The following is a 21,084-nucleotide window of genomic DNA, read 5'->3' as shown; positions in this document are numbered from 1 at the left end:
CCAAATAGCAGAATACTTTTTTATACTCTGAATAATAAGAATAGAGCCTGATATCAAAGGAACTCAGCATGTTGAATTAGTGAACGAGTAAAAGTATGTGTTCTTTGGAAGCACAGTCAAGTTTTTAACTCTCCTCTGTTTCTCTTAATCCACTTCAATCAATCCAAGAGGATTGAATATCAAGATCTTATGTGTAACTCAGATCCTGAAGCACTTCTGTAAAACTCTGACCCAAACTAAATATTCATTTGTTTGAACAAGATAATAATAAGCATTAACTAGGTTACTGAGTTAGATTGTAAATTGGGCTTGGATTGTGTTAGAAAAGAGATATTTGGTAAACCTTTTACAATGTTCTTGATATTTAAAACATGTAGAATGCCTGGTTAAAATACAGGAAAACCTTCATGCCTCAAAATCACAGATTCAAAAAATATCTACAAAATATAAAGCATTGACCTGAAATAGAGAATGGGTCTGATTAAATTAGGACTAATAGCATAAAGACTATTGGAAAACTCTTCAAAGGCCATTGAAACTATCCCACAGAACAACAACGACTATCTACTATTTAAGTTGATCCTAGAAAGCATCCTATTGGCAAATTAGCCATTAGGCAAACAGAACTTCGGGGAATGAGGGTTTTGCAAATTAAGTGCTTAGACCATTGCTGAATGCTAAACTAGACATAGTGTGTCATTTCCCAGCCACTGAGACAAGCAGTAATTCTTGACTGATGATGGTTCTGGAATACACATCAGGCAGAGAACATTTGTAGATTCAGATAAATGGGCAAGAAGGTGGTGTTTACTATAAGAAATGATGGACTAAGAGGTGCTTTTTCTGGAATGGGCCAAGGGTCTTGCTCCATCTATTTTATATCTTGTCTAATTTTGTGTATAAACTTTGAGCCAGGAAAAAGAAGTTTCTTTGAAAGAACCAGAGTTAAATCCATCCACGTGACAGTTCATATGTGCATTTACTTGGATGAACTCTGCTATCCCTGAACCCAAGCCCCGTTCATACTTCCATTCATGAAATGATTTACCCAGTGTTTGTGTCCTGTGACCAAGGTTATGAACCCAGTGGTGAATCTAGATATCTGGGGTATCTGAGATATCTGAGATATCTCACTAAGCTCACATTCTAGGAGCATATAGTCATGAGACCGGTTCAGTGACTGAGCACACCAATCTTGGCTCCTATAGTTCACAAGGTGTTTAGGTTTTTATTTTTGTGGTGTTTTCTTTGTTTTTTGTTTTCCTCATGAATGTGCATGTGTATGCATGTGTGTGTGTGTGTGTGTGTGTGTGTGTGTGTGTGTGTGCACATGTGCCAGTCCTGGGGCTTGAACCCTTTTTGCTCAAGGATAGCTTGATACTTGAACCACAGCTCCTCTTCAGGCTTTTTGGTGTGTAATTGGAGATAAGAGTCTCATGGACATTCCTTCCCAGGCTGGCTTCAAAACACAGTCCTCAGACCTTGGATTCCTTGAGTAGCTACACTTACAGGTATGAGTCACAGATGCCCAGCAAAGTGTTTAATTTTTATTCCATCCCTTAGTGATATTAAATATATACATGCCATTAAACTTGACCAAATAGTAGAACTACTCAGATGTTCAGTGGGTCCCAAAGGGATTTGATTATAAGAAGTGGCCAGGGAATATTTCTCTAAGTATTTGGTCTGATTTCTCAATAGAAACTCATGGTGTTTGATGAATAATGAATGTGAATAATTAATGCATAGGAGAAAGGAAATTTTCTTACCTGTCAGTTACTTATCTTTAAGATTACACATCCATCACTGTTCCCCCGAGGGGCGGGACTCATTTCCATAGAAACTGAGGGTAACCTGAATGTTAATTATGCTTCAGTGCCCAATTTCCCTAGAATGTGACTCACTGGAAGAAGATCTAGAACTAACTTGCTTTGAAAGGTAGGAAATTTAATTCACCTGACATATTTTTAAAGCTCCACATAGTAAAGTAGCTTAGTAGGTCTAAGAAACTATGACAGGAATGATTCTGTGTGCACACAGTAGGAAAGGTATTATGGTCTGAATGCTTCAATCCCCATGAATTCAAGTGTTGAAACTTAGTACGAAACCTTAGCAAGCATTGAGGCCTTGGAAAAGATATTAGGTCATGATGACAGAACCATCCCAAATGCAATTACTGTCTTTATAAAAGAGGCCTGAGGGACATTATTTGCCCTCTGCCATTAGAAGGTAGCATACAGGACTCTCTGTGAGAAATGGGCTCTCACCAAGCATCTTTGACATCTTGATCCTGGCCTTCCCAGCCTATAGAACTGTAAGCAATAAATTTCCACTGTGAATAAATTACTTGGTCTTAGGACACATGTTTTCTCTCATATGTGAATGTTAGATTTAAATTATAAATATATATGAACACATATACAGGATCATATGTACAGATACATAAACAAATGTACCACACTAAAAGTATGGTACAGGTAGGGAAGAATTCCAGTGGTGTAACTGGTTTGAACAGCTAACCTTTAGTTTATCAAAATGAATACCAGGAAACTGAAACATGTTTTGTTGGGTAGTGGGGAGATGACAGGGAGGCGAGCAGATGAATGGAAATAGGAATGGTGGGGAAAACAGTCATAATATTCAGTATCCATTTGTGACATGGAGCCAGGTAATCTGAGGTGATGGGTGGGGTTGGGAGACATGGGGGAGAATAATAGATGGCAATAATCAAGATGCATTGAACTCATAAATCAACATGTTGAATTGGAACCTCTTTACCTTTGTACAACTATTTAGAGACAATAAAAAAAAATTAAAAACAAATAAATTTCCTGGCCTAAGGTATTGGTTGATACTATTCCTGATGAAGTACCACAGAAGAATTAGATTAAAGTACAATGAGCCTTCTGAGGAAGAGATTGAGAGGAAGAAATTGATCTTTGTGCCATTGGTAAGGTAAATGCCAGAATCTAGAGTAATGACAAGCACACAGTACTGCTCATTGAACCTGGCAGCCTTCGGGTGGGGTAGATTTTATTTGTTTGGTTCTGATTTTTGGTGGTACTGTGGTTTGAGCTCAGGGCCTTACACTTGCTAAGCAAACAATCTACCACTGGAGCCACACCTCCAGAGTAACCAGAACAATTACCAGAACATGGTTGTGTTGACTATCATTGAAGAAGCTGCTGGCTACAGGAGATTCTGTCTTAAGGTCAAGACCAGACACAGAGAACTCAAATACCAGAAAAATCCAGAATCTTGAACTAGAGACAAAGGAACAACAGCAGTCAACAGGTATCTACAAGGCTGAATGAAGCAGCTCAACAATGCTCTCTTTTTGAGATGTATAACACTTCTCTCCACTTCCTTGTTTGTTGGATTGGAACAACACAAGCAACAGAGCACTTCCTTTTTTTGGCCACGGTTAAGCAATATGCAAAGGAGTTTTACGTCAGGAAAGAAGAGCAACTAGCAAGTATCTGTAAAAGAAATTATCTACCAGTTACTGGGTGTCACAGGGAATGTCCTAGGGTTTTATATACTTTACTGAATAGGGAGAGTTGTTATAAGTAAGATAAAAATTACTATTGTTATTATTATCATTGTATAGAAGAAATGTAAACTATAAAGAAGGAACTAACTTTCTGGAAAAGTGTGGGGCTCTTTTGTGGCCAAAGTAGAATCTGAGTCCCTGCCTGTGTACCATGTTACTGAGAAACACAGTAAATTTTGGGCTTTTTAAAAGGAAAACAAGAAAAGTTCACACATCTACTTGAATGATTGTTTCATAAGTTAAAGATGGAATTGCCTCTTGACTAACACATCTTCTGGAAGAATGATCAACTCTGACTGCAAATAAAGCTGACTCTGAGGCTTTCTTGTTCACACCTTCAAGTATTTGTCCAAAGGGCATCTTCTCAGTGGGACGTCCCCTAACCTACCCTACTGAAATGTGTAGGACCCTTATCAGCACTTCCTCCCTCCTGTATGACACAACGTGTGATTTGCTGGCTGACTGTGACCTCCTACCAATAGGGTATCACCTCTGTATTCACAGTTTGATCACTTCTATCCCTAATTCAGCATTGAGAAATGTCCTACACACTGGCAGTGGCTACAAAAGAATGGTCAGGCTGAATGAATGAACAGGAACATTCAGGAAAAAAAAAAAGCAAGTCTCTTATTTGAGCAGCAGGAAATCTTAATCTGATTTTCTAGTTTGTATATTCACAGACCATGCACAAGCTGATATCCATTACAAACACAGAAGGAAAGAATTAGGGACCAAATGACCGAAATGCTTAAAGTGAGCCTCAAATGAGTCTTAAAAAAAAAATCTTTCGTAGTCTCCACTGTGCTGAAGTACAAGGGCATGGTGACTTTTTGTATTTTATTCATTCGTGGCCAATAATTCAGAATTTCCCAGTCTGACATGGTGGGGCACAGGCCTGCAGGGCCACTGCTTTAGAGATATAGCCTCTGAGACTGTGAGATTCCTAAAGCCTAGTCAGCTGACTGCCAGTGAGGAACATCTGCCCACTCCTCCCTCCTTCTCCGAGACAGCAAGTGCTGGCTCCCCTCCTTGCCTGTTCCCTCACCTGCTCCCTCACTCTGAGCTATCCAAAGGAAGAAGAGGGGGAGAATACTGAAAGGAAAAGAAGGAAAATAAAGTAAATTTAGCAACTCTCCTCAGGAAATCTGTTTTGAGCTGGAAGGAAGATGTTCAAAATCATATAAACTCAACTTGCACTCCTTTTAGGAAGACGTGGGCAGAGCAGATGAAATGTGCCCAAAGTCATGAAGTCAAGAGGAGACCCAGATCCTCTAAACTCCAGTCCAGTGCTTTATTCAGATTTCCCTTTGCATCCTCCACAATTGCCTTCTACATAAAATGACCATGAATCATCCCACACACGTCACACTAGCCAGTGTATATGCTAAGTATTGTACGTGCATTTCGCATGCTGAATTTTGACTGGTATAACAAGGTGATGGATTTTTATTTTTGCTCCCATATATCTTAACATCTAGCTCAGAGAAAGTATTCACGATCTGTTTCATGAATGTACAATATGGATGGAGAGGTGCCATAGGTAGGGTTCTAGCATATTGATTTTTTGTTATATGTTGATACAGTATAGCTGTGTACATTTATGAGACCCAAAGTGATGTTATGAATTTTATTTTGGTCAGTCGTGGGACTTGAACTCTAGGCCTGGATGCTGTCCCTTAGCTCTTCAGATCAAGGCTAGCACTCTACTACTTGAGCCACAGAGCCACTTCTGGTTTTTTGGTGGTTTATTGGAGATAAGAGTCTCATGGACTTTCCTGCTGCAGGCTGGCTTTGAACCGTGATCTTCAGCTCTCAGCCTCCTGGGTAGCTAGGATTCCAGGCATGAGCCACCAGCACCCAGCACAATTGGGAAGAGAGTAAATTGAGCTAACTAACCTCTCACCTCAACCTCAACTGTTTCACAGGTTCGGGGATGAGCACAATGCAGATTGACTTTCTTCGTGATATTGAAGTGCACAGGACTCAGCTATAGGCTACAGTCACCACAATGTGCCAGAGACCTCAAAACCTAAAATCATACCTCCACCTCCAATCGAACTGAGGCTTTATGCTCCTGTGACCATGTTCCCCTCGCTCTCATCCTCTGGCCTATGGAAGCCACCCTTCTGCTGTCTGCTCTCATGAGTTCAGTTGTAAAAACATGTTGTCTGTCCTTCTGTGTTTGGCTTATCTCCCATAATGCGTAGTGGCATAATGCATAATTAAGCATCATTTCATAATATTAGAGTGTGCTCACAACACATCCTGTCCCCAGGGTGCAGGCTTCCTCACATCTCCTCTGCTCTCCTTTTCCCCACCTACTGAAAAAAATCTCAAAGCTTGTTTTAAAGCTGCCTACGATTATCATAGCAGAGAAGAGACAAGCAAGCCTCTGGCATCACATAGCCTTGAAGCTGGAGGCCGCCTTCCCCATGGCTAACTGTGAAAACCCCGCCACCAGGGCCTCACACCATCTGAGATCGAAATTAACTGATTGTGGAAGACTACGCAATATTGATTTCATTTGATTTTTCCATAGAAGAAATAAGATGGATAAAATGCCTGACATAGCATGTGGTACATAGTAGCTTCTTCTGCAGGGGTTGGGGAGGGGGGAGGGGGGGCGGGGCAGAGGGGATCTTTTATTGACAGGCAAAAATTACATACATTGTGGTCTATAATGTAATATTTTGATAAAGGCATACATTTTGGAATGTATAAAGTAAGCTAGTTAACATAGGTGTTACCTATGTTACTGCACATATTTCTTTACTTCTTTTGTGATGAGAATGCTTAAAAATCTACTCTTCCCCACCCCAAGTCCAGGGGCTTGAACTCAAGGCCTGGGTGCTGTCCCTGAGCTTCTTTTTACTCAAGGATATCACACTACCAGTTGAGCTACAGTGCCACATCTGACTTTTTCTGAGGACTGGGACTTTCCTGTCCAAGCTGACTTCAAATCGCGATCCTCAGATCTCAGCCTCCTGACTATCTAGGATTACAGGAACGAGCCACTGGCACCTGGCTTAAAATCTACTCTTGACAAGCTTCCAGTGTTCAGCACATTAGCCAGACCCCTGAGTTTATTCTTCCTTTTGACCTCCTCCAGTCCCCAGCCTCTCTGAACCACATTTTTACTATAAGTTTCACTGTTTCAGATACCATATACAGGTTTCCCTTCATATAGTATATGTTCTCCAGGATCATCTATGATGATGCACATAACTCAATTTCCTTCTTTTGAAGGCTGAAAATGATTCTGTTATATAAATATTCTACATTTTTTTCTTTTAGTATTCATTTTACACAACCCTGGGTTTCATGATGGCATTTTCCTACTTGCATACTGTGTATTTTAATCATACTCACTGCCATCAACCTCGCTTGCTCATGTCCCACTTCTCCTGGGTTTCCTTCCCCTGCCAATACTCACTCTTCTGCTTTCAGACTTAAAAAAACAAGTCTCAATTCTGTATATGAGAGAAAACATATATTTGTCTTTCTAAATCTAGTTTATTTCACTTAATCTCTCCAGTTCCATCCATCCATTTTTCTAATGACACAATTTAATTCTTCTTCATGGTTAAATAACATTTTGTATATAGATATATAATAGATCTCTACATTTTAATTATTCATTCACTTGTTGATGTTCTTCATCCATTCATTCATTGATGGATACTTAAGTTGATTATCGTGGCAATTGGAAATAATACTGTAAGAACCATGGGAGTACAGGTATCTCATCAGCATACTGATTTCATTTCCTTTGGACATATGCTCAGTAACTTCTTAATAAGCATTGTTTTCATTCACCCTATAGACTCCTCCCTCTTCAGAGTCCCATAGGTATTTACTCTTTCCCAGGTTATTATGCATTATATTCAGAGTATCGGTGACTTTAGAATACTTTTGCCTGTCCACCAGGTCATAAACTTTCTTGAGGACATTGCTAGATTTAAAAAAAAAAAAAGGATATCTTCTCATTTTCTATACCATATCCCACAACATCTCTAGAATATAACATTCTTTTTTTTTTTCAGTTGTGGGGCCTGAACTCTGGGCCTGCGTACTGTCCCTCAGCTCTTCAGCTCAAGGCTAGCACTCTACCACTTGAACCACAGCATCACTTCCAGCTTTTTTTTCTGCTTTCATGGTGCTGAAGAATTGAACCCAGGGCCTCGTGCATGCAAGGCAAGCACTCTACCACTGAACCACCTTCCCAGCCCCTATAACATTCATTTTTTTGTAATTGAGTATTTGTGGTGCTGATGGGGTAGGATGTAATAAATTAAGTCTCTTAAATGAACTGTATGTAAAGCAATCACTCTTTTGCTATCTGTATTTCTCCTTTTGTGTCACTATTCTGTTAAGAGTAGATAGCAGGGCATGAAACACAGACAGCAAGCATCTGAAGAGCTGCTGGCCCCTCTGGGAAGGGCAAAGCTGTGGTTCTGTGTTGGCTCCTCTTGCTCCCACCAAGGGGAAGTGGAATTTCAGAGATGGCAGATGACAGAGTGACATCACCCATCTCCGTCAGTGCTCATTTCATTTCTTCAATTTCAACAAAGACACGATAGAAATGTTTATCAGAGGATTGGGCCTCTCTGGCTCCTTTAGACTCCTGACTTTCTGGAAGAAGTTAAGGTCAGGAACTGAAACTTAATTGGTAAATTCATAGAGCATATCTGCTCATATCATAATATACAGGAATAAAATCAACTAATTTTTTTCCAAAAATATCATAGTATTGAAACTTGTACATTATTACAAATAATAATTTACAGTTAACCAATCCCTATAAACTATTATGACCATCCAAAATTTAAGATGCTCACATTACTATCTACTTACTGTGTGCTATATTTCATCACCTGGTCTGCCCCTTGGCCAGCTCTATTTGTAAAGCAAAGTGTTTGTGGAGAAGGTAAGTAATCCTTACTTAGCTACAACAGCAATGTAGCTAGCTAGCATAGAGCAAGGCTAAGGTTAGACCTGTGCTTGTCTGTCTCAGATGCTACATTCCTAATCTGCCCTGCCTTGTTCAACCATGCCTGGGATTTAGTCATGAGTTCATGATATGGAAATTAATCATCTATAGCCTCTCCCTCCAAAAAAAGCTGATAATTTAGAATACACATACTGTTGTATGGCTAGAAAACAAAGAAGCCTCATTTTGAAAGATCAAATCTTAGAGTCTTTATTAAAAGGCCAACAACTGCATGGTAGACTCCTGTCTCAAAGACCAGCAGCCAGCAAATATACTTAACACTGTAGGAAACTGAGCAATGAAGGCCAGAGGAAAGAAAGAACAAAAACAATACCACCAAACCAATTCAGCTCCAATGGAGAGCTGAAGTGGGCTGCCATGGTGACCAGAGGAGAGCCAGGAGAGACAAGACACAAACTTGGAGACAGGTGGCATGGCATAAAGGCCCTTGAGCTGGTCTGGGTCTAAATAGGGTCAGGTCACGGGGCAGGGTCACAGGAAAACTCAAGTCCCAGGCACTGGACTGACAGGTTTAGTAAACTATCATCCAAGTATCTGCCTCTGCCTCCAGGGATTCAAGCATGCCCGTCACCTGGTGTGGGGGGGGGGAGGGGAATGGGGAAACGACCCCTTCCCCCCATCCATGAAGACAAAATGCCAGACCTTACCATCCACCATGTGGCCAAGATGGTGCCAGCCAGACCCAATCTCCCTACTTCAATACATACATACCTGTATGTATATGCTACTTACATAGTCAATGTATATTATATATAAATAGTGTGTGTGCATAGTATACACAGAAGAAATGAATGTTCAGCTGGAGTCCTGATAATGGAGAGTAATTAGATAAATCTGTACTAAGAATTGTTCTAGGTGTTTTCACAAAAGCCATCTTATATCATTTATTTTTTTAAATACCCCTCTTTGCAGACAGGAAAACAAAGACTTATACAATACCAAATGTTTGGTGCTATTAAAGAACTCTACCTGGATTAACTCAATTAGTCCTCAGAGCCATTCAACTGTATGGATAAAAAGTCCATTTCAGGAATTGGACCTTGAGCTATAGGAAGTGGAAGGTCCTAGACCCAAGGACTTGGCAGCAGTAAGAGGAAAAGTAAATCCAGGCAGCAGTAAGAGAAAAGGTAAATCTAGGTAGAGGGACTTCTGAATTTGCACTCTGCACTAGCTTGTTACTGCTACAGGAGAAAGGTGAAACATTCAAAGTAACCATCTGAGAAGGGCAAGGCCAGAATTTGAAGCCTGCCTGCCTGTCTGAAACAAAGACAATATTCTTTGAAATTTATTAGAGAATATTTTACACCAGAAATCACGACTGGCAATGACATTGGAGTAAAGTGCTCTGAATACTTAGTGAAAAGTGAGATTTCTGTCCTATGGCAAAGGAAACCCTGAAAAGGGATTTGAGTAGTAATTTAAAAAGCAAAATGTTTGCATCTGAATTGAGGAGAGAAAACTCATTGATTGTAGAGAATGGGTTAGAGAGGGTGGTCCTTCTTGCAGGACGCCGTGATGATCACCAGATGAAAGAAGAAGGTCAGAGAGGAGACAGGGTCATGGTTCATGGAGAAGAGGGTGGGGAGTCAAGAGATTTCTTAGGATTTATGCGCCATGGAGGGAAAGGGATCCAAAAAAAAAAGCGGGACCCAGACTTTGTAGTGACTAAGAAAATGACAATACTTGGAATGACTTGGAGAAAAAAGCCATGGGCATGTAGGATTTCCAAGATATGTCAATGCATGAGTGAATTTAACTGAAGAGAACCACTGCAGAAGTAAGACTTACTCAGCATTGTGGACTCAGCAGGGACTTCCAAAGTAGCCATCAGGACTGAATAAGCCAATCATCTTTGTGGGATACTCTAAATAATAAATCAGCAGTGTCACTGTCATGACAAAATATGCAAAGAATGTCACTCATGGGCATACTTAACCACATCCAAGATATCTCAGATCTTAAAATATTAAAGGAAAAGGTGATAACATTGAGCTTAATACCCAGAATACCCGCTATAATTCTAAAACAAGAACTTCTCTTTTTAATATTTCTACTGACTTGGGAAAATGTTTAAGATATAATCAGATTAAGGGAAAAAAGAACCAAGCAAATGATTACGATGTACTTCAACCATTAATATATGAACTATACGTAGTACAAATATATAGATCAACAAATTCAGAAGCATTCATTTTCTTTGCTACATAGAGAAAATACTGGAAGGAATTGCACTAATATGTTAATAGCAGCCCTTCACTGAGCAGTTATTTATGCTAGGCAATGTGCTATTCTCTAGATAGGGTGCGAAAAATGCACGTCATTCACATTCTCCCAGTCTTGATAGTTCAAGCACTAAGCTAAGAATTGAAAGACACTTGTGAAACAATCTAGGTACAGATCCTTCTAGCTTTAAAAAAAATAGTTTTCAGTATTTATGGTACTTCTCTGTAGGAATAAAATAACACCCTCAATCACCCACTTAGAAAGAGCCACAGCCAAGGTTTGGATCAGACACAAGTTATACCCAGATTGACACCAGAACTTTCGGTTAGTGGCTTACCATTACCAATTGTTTCTGAAAATAATTCCACTTAGTTTTCATAGAAATAACTCTATGCTGCACTTGGAGCCCATTGATTTATATATCATTGACTCTTATCACGACAATAACAGGTGTATCTGGTATTTCCATATTCGGTGAGGATACAAGATGCCTATGGATGCACATACACACTAGAGAATAGCTCATTGGCCCTCAGCACTCAGCACGTCATAGGCATTGTTCAGTACAATTTGCAGAAGTAACTGACTCTGTATGTCATTCCAAAAGTCCACTGAAGACATACTGTTGTATTTGTGGCCATACCACTTAAAGTTACCATGACATTAGGGAGCCAGTTAAATCATATCAACTTCCCTATTAGATAAAAACTTATGTGCATCATTATTACATCTGCCACTAGGTCACAACTTGCTGTTTATTGGAGGCTGAATTGCTTCTCTGCTTCAGTGCATATAATGAAGTTCTAATGGGACCCCTCTCACCAGTACTTTAGACTGGGACTATGGGTAGAAATAGAGTCTTTAAAGAGGTGATAAGGGTAAAATAAGGCCCTGTGTGTGGGCCCTAGTTCAACATGACTGATTTCCTTTTAAGAAGACATAGGATGTAGACAACATACATGAAAAAGATGACCATGAGAAACATTGTCTGCAAGCTAGGAAGAGAGGTCTCAGAGGACACTCTGACTTCCAGGTGCACAACAATGAGAAGATAAATCTCTCTTTTTGTGACCATGTAATCTGAAGCAATTTCTTATGGTGGCCCTAGTAAACTGATACAGTGCCTATTGAAAAGGCTGGCACATGATCAGCTGTCAAATAGTGGTAGAGTGAATAAGGAATGTACAAGTTTTCTTTATTCTACTTTTCTGGAGTTGATTTGGAAGGAACCTTCCCACAGAACCCCCTCAAAAAGTTAAATAAACATATATACTCTGGTCTTCCACCCGCACTGAGATTCTGCAGTAAAAGAGGAGGCCTCAGCTTTCTACCTCTGGATCCTCTAAAGTGGTGGTCCTCTAAGCTCCAATCATGGTTGAAATCCTAGCACTAATAGGACATAGCTGCTCCTCACCTGAATCTTGAAAACCTGTTGTCTTCATCCTGGACAGCCATGTCTCCTAGGGCTTGTCTGAGGCCCCTGGTGCATGCAGACAAGGCTGGGTGGGATGGAAAAGCCACGATGAAAATCTCCAAGGCCTTTGATATATAGGAATGAGGTCCTTCCTAGGAACCAAGGCTGAACTTCCCCCTCTTCTCTGTAAGGACATAAATTAAGGAACTCCAAGTACCTAACATCTTGCCTAGACATGCTTTGAGCAACATAATCACAAAACTGGAATAGCAAATGATGTGGATTATTAGCTCAGCATGTGAGAACCCACCTGGCCTTCGAAGATAACTTTCGGTTTTGAAAGGAATAAGCTCATTGCCCAGAGAGGATCCAAGGTCTACCCCTTGCTCTTGTTGTTATTTGGTATGCCTTAGCAGTAGAAACAAAACACAAAGATGAACATTTCAGTTTTTCATTTGGTTATTTTTTAAGGAGAAATTCATCCAAAACACCCCCAGTGAATGTCCTGTACTCAAAGATTTCTAGGAATGGGGAACTCACAATGCCTTGAGGTAATGAGGTCACCTTTGTAGGTCATTTTATGAAAACTGAATCTGCCTCTGTGCCTCTTCCATTCATTGGTTTCTCATTATACCTTCGTAAGTGTTATGGAAGGATTCTAACTCTTCAGGGGCTTTGGTTAGTTAAAGATAAAGAGGACTTTGAGTAGTGTCTCACAGGTCACAAATGTTTTGTTGTCATTTGTTTTGGTGGGTTTTTTTTTTGTGGGTTGTGGGGCTTGAACTCTGGGCCTGGGTGCTGTCCCTCAGCACTTCAGCTCAAGGCTAGTGTTCTACCCCCTCAGCTATCCCACCACTTCCAGTTTTCTAATGGTTTATTGGCAATAAGAGTGTCACAGACTTTCCTCCCCAGGCTGGCTTTGAACCACGATCCTCAGATCTCAGCCTCCCGAGTAGTTAGTATTACGGCGTGAGCCACCAGCATCTGGCTCAGGTCATAGTTTTAAGCCCTCTTCTCACTCTCATCACTATTGTGGACTTAAATCTTCACAGGAACTAGCCAGTGACACAACAGACAGAAACACGAACTTCCAACGCTGAGCCCTTCACCTAGAATGAAATCATCCCTACATTATTTTTTTAAAAAAAAGGTTAAAAGAAAAGTAGACTGTGACTTCTTACAAATAAAGAATTTCTCTTTCCAGTTTCTTCTTGTTCTATTTGAAACCCATTTATTCCTTCCCTAAATAACTTCCAGCCTGTTATAAGAAGCCCGGCCTAAAATATTCCCTGGCTCTTCTGGTACACTGTCCTTATACCTCCTAGATCCTGTCAGTCTAGCTTTCCAACTTTGCCCCCAAACCTCTAGTAGATCTTGGGTTGGATAGATAAAAAAAGAATTCATGAAGCCTTAAGCATCTGCCAAACACCAGAAGCTACCCAAATCATTGACTCACTCCATTTTTGCTGGTCCTTCCTGAAAGCTCTTTACATACTTAGAGTGAACCAGTTCTGCTACCCTCCTCATCATGGAGGAAAATACAGACCAAGGTCTTTCAGGTTCTTACATGAACTGAATTCATAAAGACCAACTAACTCTCCATGAGGGAGCTCCTGACTGAGGATCCAACTAAAGCCTGTTTGTTAGAAAGCAAAATAAGCCAAAGAAACAGAGAAAGGAGGACCATCAACCTCAGCACTTCTCTTTTAAACTGCTTTTATGACTGGGTGGGAAATATATACTGAAGAAAAACAGTGACTGAGTAGTTGCTGAAGGGACATTCCCATATTTCTTTGTAATTGACCTGTCTGTCTCATTTAAAAACTCAAGAGTAGAAGGTTTTAGGATCTGTTTGTTCCTGTTTCCCCCATCCTCACAAAGTTGAAGAGCAAAATGTTTACAGGATGGCTCTTCTCTGTTTTCATTGCTGTTGACCCTTCCCTCCATATTTAGGATATGCTTACTAGGGAATTAGACTTCACCTTGTCTGGTAAGTGAAATCCATGCAGGATGGAATTTTTCATGTGAGGCTTTGGATACTAGGAAGACATACAAGGATTTAAGTTTCAGGCAGATTTGAATTATTGGAGTTTTCTAAAAACTTAACTTCTGGAAAGATGCAGTTCCCTCTTACAGAATCAGAGCTTCCCCTGGGCTTCTTTATTTTATTCATTTGGGGAATATATCAGGGAGAAAAAAATGGGTTGAAAAAGTGGAAAGAACAAACTAGGTCCTTGTATCTCAAACTCCAGAACTACTCTGAAATACAGAACTACTCTGAAATACATAGCTTGCATTTTGTGTCTACAGGTAAGATGAGAAGTCTCCAGATTAGATTGGTTTTAGACAAGTCATTAGACAAATATATTCAACAGCTGTTCAAGGCACCCGAGATGTAGCAGACATGGGTTTCTGACCTCTTCAGGGAGGTCCTAACCAAGTGATCCTTACCATACCTTCAGTTCATCACACAAACAGAAGCCTTTACACACTATACTGAAGCAGTTGTAAGCCATTTTACCATGTTTCTACACCTAGACATATGCCAACAGGGAAGTATGGTATAAAAGAAAAAGGGATACATAAAAAATGGACTCTGCCTGATGAACTCAGAATCTAATTGGGAGAATAAAATACACATACAGATGGATGACAGAATTATTTGAAGTATAGTCGTAAGTTGAATGGTGCATATAGCTAATAACTCGAAAAGGTACAATAAAATGCTAAATGTTATAGTCCTGGTAACAACTTTTAAGGGAGTCAAAGCAAAGATGTGTTTAGAGATGTCAGAAGAGGATTTTTGGAGAGAGTAGTACTAAGGTTAGGTCTTGAAAGATGGGCTGAAGTAAAGGCGCAAGGCAAAAATAGAACCTGACAGTCACTGGTAGGGGCACCCAAGGAGCACCAATTAAATAACTACAAATTGTAAATGTTATAAAACAAAGCCAAACAATTCAGATCACACCTAACAAACAAAATTATAATAGAAATAGCATGTCTGCTCCCCAAACACATGCACATTCTAACACGTTCTTGGAAAGAGTGCTGCCACATTGATTTATATCTGACAGTCCAAGTTAAAAAAAACCTGAAAGAGCTGCCAAATCTGCCTATATAAATTCCCAGTGATTTCACATGTTTTCATCCCATGAACTGAAGGCAGAGAAAGAGATTTAAGCCTTCAAGACAGCAGACAATAAAACGGTACCCTAGTGAAGCATCTTTGTAGAGCTTCTGAAATCTCATTTATCATGTCTAAGATTGACATTAATTCTAATGTGCACGCCCCTCAGCATTCAGATGCACAAGATGAGTGACTCTAACAGGTGGATTTATTGAGTTATGCAGAGATGCATTGAGTTGTACAGATGAACCATATAACAAGTATAATACAACTCAAAGGCTCTACTGGAGCCTTCTTCTGTCAACAGCCAGATGATTGACAGGACCCTCCTCTTACATCTTCCTTTGGTCTTGTGATGTCAAACCTTTAAGCTGCAAATGCCCTGAGAAATTCAGAACCCAAATCCTACCCAAGTAAGACAGGGTTGGTCCGTGCCTCTAGGTCATCCTGACTGGCATGTGAAAAGGAGCCAATTGTCTGTTCTGGTGAGATAATAAGTTCACACATCTCACACAACTCCAACTATCAGTTGCATCCTTTCCCTTGGAAAAGACAATTTACTGCCTCTAGACCTCCTCTGAGAGCTCCAGTGATTAGCTAGCTAGTGCTCTTATCAAAAGCCCATGCCCCAAATACACACTTTTAACAACCTGCCCCACCCCCTCTTAGGTACCTTAGAACACTACAGCAGTACATCACTAATCTAGTTGATTTCTGGAAGCCTCTAGGAGCAATTTCAAAGCCACTCAGAACCCACTCCAGACCTTGGGAATGGAATCTCCCATAAGTGAAATTATGACTGAAGTCTTGAATAGCTGTGTGGTCCCAAAGTATTTCTGTAATGATGAAAGTGATAGGTCCAGACAGCATCAGGGTAGATGTCACAGCTCACTCATGTTTTGCTTCCTTTGATTAGAAAAAGAGACTTAAGTTATGTTTCAGTTTTCACCTTGGACATCAGAAAAGTGAAAACTGATAGTAACTTTTCTTGGCTTAGATTTTTAGTCACAGCTGTTTGCCTTTTTCTTGCTGAATCCTTCCCTTAAACACTTAAAGATGTGACTGTGAATTAGGTAGTTAGAACATACATTACAAACTATGCAATATACTTAATATTTAATAAGTCATTCAAATTGAAGCTTTACCTAACATTGAGAAAGTCCCCTTCTCTAATCAGCTTATAAATGTAAGTGGATCTTGCATTTACAGCTTCACACCATGACAGAGCTCCTATCGACCTGCCTCACTGGCAAATGGAAAAGGAATGAAGGACCCAGAAGGAATGCTGCAGAGTGGTATATGGCCACTTGTTCAATTGACCCAGAAATTTCCTCTATCAACCCAATTATTTGCCAAGGAGAATCATCTGTGTAGTGAAAAATAGGCTTGAACCTTCAGTCAAAGAACTGGGTTGGAATCCCACATCTGCATGGTATTGAATGTTACTAACCTCTATAATTCTCATGTCCCTTGTTTGTAAAAATGGGCCTAACAACTTCAACCATTCCTTTCTCTTGGGATTGCTGTAAAAGTAGGTTATAAAAAGAAATGTCGGGCTGGGAGTTGGCTTAGTGGTAGAGTGCTTGCCTTGCATGCATGAGGCCCTGGGTTCGAGTCCTCAGTACCACATAAGCAGAAAAAAACGGAAGTGGTGCTGTGGCTCAAGTGGTAGAGCATTAGCCTTGAGCTGAATTGCTGAGGGACAGCATACAGGCCCAGAGTTCACACACCATGACCAACCAAAAAAAGAAGAAAAAGAAAAAGAAATGTTAAGAGCCAGGTATCAGTGGTTAGTGCCTGTAATCTTAGCTACTCAAGAGGCTGAGATAAGGGTCACAATTCAAAGCCAGCCAGGGCAGGAAAGTCCATGAGACTCTTAGCTCCAATTAATTACCAAAAAGCTAAAAGTGGTAGAGCACTAGCATTGAGTCAAAAAGCTCAGGGACATTGCCCAAGCTTTGAGTTGAAGCCTCAGGACCATCACAAAGAGAAAGAAAGAGAGAGAGGGGGGAGGGAGGAAGGGAAAGAGAGAGAGGGAGGAAGAAATGAATTAAAATAATATTAACAACTAATGATAATAAAATGCTAAATAAAACATAGGCATGTGATAACCGTCCTTCAGCTAAGCAGGCTTTCCTGTTTCTAAAGAAAGCAGTTAGATCGTAAAAAGAAATCTACAGCATTTTAATGTGGTTCTCAAACAAAGGAGAATTCTCCCAAGCGAACAGTGAACACAAGTGATCCCAAGCCAAGGAAAATTATGGTACTACATTTATATTGAATATTTACTTCTAATGCTGGAATCTTTGTATTCAGTTCTTAACAGTTCAGGACAACTTTCAGACTTACAGAGGGTCCCAAAGGAGACAAACAGTAGTAAGAGGCTTACAAGTTGTATACTACTGAAAAGTAGTAAAAGGTGAGTCTGTCACTGGCCAGCCCTGGGCAAAAGTATGAGACCCTACCAAAATAAAATAAAAGGGGGCAGGGTGCAAGTGGTAGGGTACTGAGTTCAAACTCCAGTATCACCAAAAAAATAGTTAAAGCAACTTAGCATAATTTGGCCTATATAAACTGGAGCATGTTTAGGAGATGCATTCTTCTCTTTGGATACATGTAATAACACAGAATTGTCATATAACAAAGTAGATAATTTTTCCCAGTGTGGATCCTCCAGTATGTGAAACTCGAGCTGTTCACTGATATCCATTTGGAGAGAGACCAGATGTTCTACAAGGCTGCGTGGGAGAGGGGGGTGGAGGGGGGAGACCAATTTGAGAATGGAGGACAGTTAACAACTGGAATAGTGAGCTAATGTCATCAGGTATCTCCTATTTCCAAAGGGATTCTTGCCTTGCTAAGGAACTACAATGGGTAACCTTTGAAATGTCCTAGCCATAAGATGCCATGAGTCAGCCCCCTCCTTCATCCTTGCCAGACATATTTTCTCATCCTTAGAAACAGATTTTTAAAAAATCCTCTGATATAAACATGAGCTTGACATCAGGTAGTAGAAGTCAAGGGCTATTACTGAGGAAGCTTTGATTTGGGAACTCTGAACCCATCACCTGCCAAAATAGTTGCTCTTCAACATCTTGTACACTCTCTATCTCCCTTGCCTGCCAGGTTTCTCAGCCCCAAGCTGGATCCCGCCCCATCCCCCCATGCTGTCTCCCTTGGCATCAAGCCAGAAAACCACTGCTGCCATTTGTGTTTTCATTTAGTAAATAAAGATCAGAAATGGCTGCTGCTTTCATAGATTGAAAACTTGAGTCTGCAAATAAATATCTTGGGGGAATTAGAGAAGATTTGGAGAACAACAGTCAATCTCAATATAATTAAAAATAAGCCCTCACCTGCTACTAATTTCCTTCTTGTTTCTTTTGCTAACAGAAATCTTTGTTTGAACAAAGAGGTAAAAGGCACAGTTAGAAGCTGTTTACATAGTGCAAATGAGAGTGCTAATTGTAGGGAGCCTGCATGTTAATGAGAAAGAGGTTATTTATCAGTGTGAAATTCTGAGTGCAATAAATTGCAGGTGATATTTCAGGAAACATTCATTTTCTAATGATTTCTTTTCACTTCCAGCAGTGGCCCCAAATCAAAGTGCAGCATGTTGTAATGAAATGAGAATTGGTCTGGAAGCCGGGAAGTCTGGGTGTAGTCAGTGGCTCGCAGTGTGCCCTGGACAGGCTGCTTTTCTTCTCTGAGTTTCCCATCTCATGTCTGGGGAAACTTAGACATTTCTAAGTTCCTCATCACGCTGGCTATCTTAGTGGACAAGAAGCACCAGAACCGTTGCTAGTGCTTCTCCTGAGAAAGAAGTTTTTCTTTCTTGGGATAGAGGGTTGTTTTGAAACCAATGTGTAAACACATGTTCTTGGAAGGAGGCTGGTTGTCTGGCTCTCAGGTTTTCCCCTCCCTTGGCTGCTATGGTTCTGACCAGTTCTTTTTAGGGAAAAGACTAAGGAGATCCTTGGAAGCAAACCTCTTACAGCAGTACCACATGATCACATACTACCTAGTCCCCAACTAGAGCCCTTTCAGGCCAAACCTACAGAGCCCCCCGGTCCCCAGGCCTCCTAGTGTCTCTTTTATTTCATCAATAGTACAATGCATCCACCATAGGCAGGGTGTGAAGGTGTGCACCGGGAATAAGGAACTCTGGCATGCTCTGATAGCACCAAGTATGAGATAGGAAAGGCTGATAGATGTCCACTAAAGTGTTACCCAAATAAGTGTTTGGTGGCAAACCTATGGGCTGCTGTGAAAGGAGGGTCTTATTTATCCTGTCGTCATTTGCTGTAAGGCCTAATGTAGATGTAACAATGAGGAGAGAACAGGCTGAGGAAACAGTGACCACCCCAGCACCAACTCTGGGGTTCAAAGGACTAGAAAGGTCAGTATGACCCAAGGACTGCAAATGATCAAAGATGGACAAATGAAAGCTGGACAAGCAGGTGGACACACCTGGAGAGAATTCTGGTGGTCCCCTTGAGACTTTCAGACTCTACCTCAAGGCAGTTAGAAGCCAATGTCGATTTCAAGTGGAAAAAAGAGGTAATCAGACAGAGGAGTTGTATCAAGCACTCTTAATGGTTGTGTTGAAACTAAGGTTCCCAAGAGAATTGAGCCCTGAAGCCCTTTCCACTCCCTTACAAGGCCATAGATAAAGATTAGATAGATAGATAGATAGATAGATAGATAGATAGATAGATAGATAGATAGATAGATAGATAGATAGATAGATAGATAGATAGATATAGATATAAACCAAGCCCCAAGGACAGAATATCCCAGTTTCCAAGGAAAATGAAACCCACTAAGTAACACTTTGGTCACAATCCTGCAGAAGTCCTAATCAGAAGTGCATCTAGCTTTTCCCTTAACATCTGTCTGGGATGCCGAAACCTTAGGAAGCCTGCCTCCTCTTCCCCTCCCTCAGGTGTGCTACATAGACAGAATAAATCAACAAGAGTATTCTATTTTTTTTTTGGTAGGTTGTGGGGCTTGAACTCTGGGCTTGGGCGCTGTCCCTCAACTCTTCAGCTCAAGGTGAGCGCTCTACCGCTTGAGCCACAGCACCACTTCCGGTTTTCTAGTGGTTTATTGGAGATAAGAGTCTCATGGACTTTCCTGCCCGGGCTGGCTTTGAACCATGATCCTCAGATCTCAGCCTCCTGAATAGCTAGGATTACAGGCATGAGCCACCAGTGCCCAGCTGAGGATTCTATTATAAAAAGAAATAACAGGATAAATAGTAGAAAATAATACACTGGCCACCCCAAAGTTTCAGTGTGATGGAAACATAGAAAGGGGAGCTGGAAAGCAAACAGATGTGGACTCTGAACAACGTAAAATGGAGTTCTCAGCTTCTTCTCCAAGAAGCCTCTTGGTACCAAGCATTGATGGGCCTAGGCTTGTTCTATATGAGGCAATAGGCCAGAGGTGGGTCTCAGGAAGCCACTTGAGCTTCCAACAGTGATGGGGGATGCTAAGGGAGAGACACTAATAGCCTTCACAGTATGACCCCAGACTACAGGTTGCAGAATCCAATAGAATAAGGGGACAGTGGTGAGACCCCCACCCATCCAGCCCCTAGAGTCACTCAATAAGAACCACTCCTAAGTAAGACAGTGGATGTAAAGGTGGAGTCAGTCCAAGGGCACACAGACTCTAGAGTCAGACTCACTGGTTTCAAACCCCCATTCCTCCACTCACAGCTCTGTGCACTGAAGGAAAATTGCCTAATCCAT

The sequence above is a fragment of the Dipodomys ordii genome, unplaced genomic scaffold (assembly GCF_000151885.1).
Source record: "Dipodomys ordii isolate 6190 unplaced genomic scaffold, Dord_2.0 Scaffold67, whole genome shotgun sequence".
Classification (NCBI taxonomy): domain Eukaryota; kingdom Metazoa; phylum Chordata; class Mammalia; order Rodentia; family Heteromyidae; genus Dipodomys; species Dipodomys ordii.
The sequence above is the reverse complement of the archived record's forward strand: the minus strand, read 5'-3'. Positions refer to the sequence as shown.